Below are 3,066 nucleotides of genomic sequence, written 5' to 3' on the forward strand. Positions count from 1 at the left end.
ATGTTAGGAGGGGTGCTTGGGAGCCAGATTCAGGTGGTGGGGAAAGATGAGTGAGCCAGAAATGCGCTGGGACAACTGGATGAAGACAGCAGGGAGAACGGCACCATACAAGTCATTCAAAAATGCTTCTAGTAGATAGAATGCCAAATTTGAAAAGCAAAAATTAAAAACCTTTAGAAAAGCAATCTTTGGAAAAGATTAATAAATGCCATTTAAATGCAGACTGTACATCAAATGGCATTATGAGCAAACAATGAGGCCAGGCATGCTAGAAGGTATCTGTAGCATACAACCACAGAACCAATAAGAATTTCTTCACATCAGCACGAGAAAGAAATGGGCAAAGTAAAGCACTTGCAGGGGAAGCACACATGATCAGAAGAGATTCTCAACCCACCGGAAGAAAAAGACACACAGCAGCTTTTAGATACATCACTGTCACAGAATGACCACACTGACATCAAGTGCCAACAAGTGGGCAGAAGGAAGAGAGAATACAACCAACTTTGGGGAGCAATGTGACTGTGTCTAGAAGACTGAAACTGTACACAAACAGTTCTTGTGTGTGTGTGTGTGTGTGTGTGTGTGTGTGTGTGTGTGTGTGTGTGTGTGATGACATGGCCAGGAGCATCTGAAGCAGCAGCAGTGCGTCTACCATCAAAACCTGGAGGCCACCTACATGCCACCAACAGCAGAATGGAGAAACAGTACATCCACACATGCCAGCATGACCCTCTGGGAGCAGCACACTGCTTTTCATCCAAAGGCTTGTCAGCAATGCTGTTTGAAAAGCTGAGAAACACATCCACATACCAATTAAGAGCTTTAAAAAACAAAACAAGGCCAGGCGTGGTGATGCACACCTTTAATCCCAGCACTCGGGAGGCAGAGGCAGGCGGATCCTCTCTGAGTTCGAGGCCAGCCTGGTCTACAGAGCTCCAGGCAGCTAGAGCTACTACTCAAAAAAAAAAGCAAAACAAGTTTTATAATGCCACACATTTTTAACAAAAAAGATTTAACTGCTATCACCTCTATAGGGAGGAGACAAAGGGATCCACACGTGTTGGCAATCTTATTTTCCACACTGGACAGCAGGCACATGGGTATATATTTAACTTTCATATGATGAAATAACTCAATTTTAAGGAACATGTACCAAAAAACCCTAATTATGGATCACATCCCTCTGTATGAAAATGGAGACAACTCTAGGGATGAACTTGGAAACAATTTTTTCCAGATAGAAGGAAGGCTATGAAAGAATGGATAGAACCCACCTGGAGGCTAAGCAGACCTACACAATCACTTTCATATTGGCTCTCAAGTCAAACCCCTGCTGATACCCAAGCCTGCTTCCTCACTGAAGACAGTGCTCTTAAAAACTGTCCTGTCCCATTCCATTCCACAAGACTAAGTCAGATGTGGGGAAATCAGCAGTGCCCCCACCCCAGTAATGCATGTATGTGTGTGTGGAGATCAGAAGACAAGTTAGGGTGGGTGTGATCTTCAGGAATGCCGTCTGCTTTTGGCACAGGGTCTCTCACTGGCCTGGAGGTCACCAAATTAGGCCACTAGGTTCCAGAGATCCATCAGTCTCAGGATCCCCAGTGCTGGAATTACAAACCCATGCCACCACACCTAGCATTTTGCTGTGGGTTCTGGGGATCAATCTCAGGTCCTCATACTTGCAAAGCAAGCACTTTAGTGATGGAGACATCTCCCCAGCTTTGCAGCAGGCTCTTTTTTAAATTTATTTTTGTGTGTATGAGTGTTATGCCTGCATGTAGGTAAGTGCGCTCATGTCGTGCAATGCTTGAGGACAGAAGAGGCTGTCAGATGCCCTGGGACTGGAGTTACAGACAGTTGTTAGCTGCCATGTGGGTGCTGGGATTCGAACCCGGGTCTTCTGCAAGAACAGTCAGTGTTCTTAACCGCTGAGCCATTTCTCCAGCTCTGCAGCAGGCTTTTTAGTTGTCCAGGTGGCTTACTTACATACAAAGGTTGAGTACCATTTGGCACTAATTTGCCTAAATAGCGCAGGACTTCAGGGAGGGCCAAGGGCACACGTGAGTGTAGTGCTGAGAGGACTGCGGTGGCCATGAAGCTCCAGGGGCATGTCAACATAGACATAACATCTTTGACATATGCCCAGTACCCACATATGGAGTCAAACAAATTGATGAATGCTGTGTGCTTAGAAGAATGGTGCATACATAGAAAGCATTTTCTTGAACAAATCCAGGAGAAAGCTGTTCCCTAAGATACTTCAGTAGGGAGAATGATGAAGGATGATGAAGGTGACAGCCACTGTGGGCCACCCCAAGGCACCTCACCAGTAAGAAGTTTCTGATCATGCAGAAGAAATGACAAGGACACAGGCACAGCAACCAGCATGCCAGTGAGGAGCTCTGCTGAGTGACAGTGGACAAGCAGGAATTTTGCACTCACTCCATGGACTTCTACCACTACCTATATTTTCTGCAATAAGAATCCATTTGAGATTGACTTAGTAAGGTCCCCAAGGACCTTTCTACTCCCTGTGTGTTGTGAAGGACACTGCCCAGCCCAAGACTACTGTGAAGGGAGACAGTAGGAAACTGTTAGCCTGGGACACAATACTCCATGGTGGGAAAAGGGATGGCAGCAGGCTGTGACCTGGATATAAATGACTATGGAAGCTGCTGGTTTTCTTCCATTTCATCTTTGTGCTGACCCCAACCACCCTCTGGGCACTCCCAGATCATCCCAGAGCCTCCTAAAGTCTTTGACATTATACCTCCCCACCCCCAGTGAAGCCTAGTTTGAGCCTTGGGCTGAGGTCATACCATGTGCATAGTACCCCACACCCTCCCCACCTGGTTTTTACTTAGAAGCCTGGAGAACAGGCTTCTAAGGCCCCATCCCCAAAACATGACTTGCTGGGTAACAAGGGCAAGTTTTGCCTGGCCTGAGAGTCACATTTCCATACCTGGGAAACTTGTTTAAGGATAGTCCATTCTCTCTAGGGCTCTACTGCAGACCAGAGAGAATGGGTTAGAAATGACCAGAAATGAAAAAGCAAAGCCC

Source organism: Nannospalax galili, unplaced genomic scaffold (assembly GCF_000622305.1).
Source record: "Nannospalax galili isolate Female #2095 unplaced genomic scaffold, S.galili_v1.0 scaffold1115, whole genome shotgun sequence".
In the NCBI taxonomy this organism is placed as follows: domain Eukaryota; kingdom Metazoa; phylum Chordata; class Mammalia; order Rodentia; family Spalacidae; genus Nannospalax; species Nannospalax galili.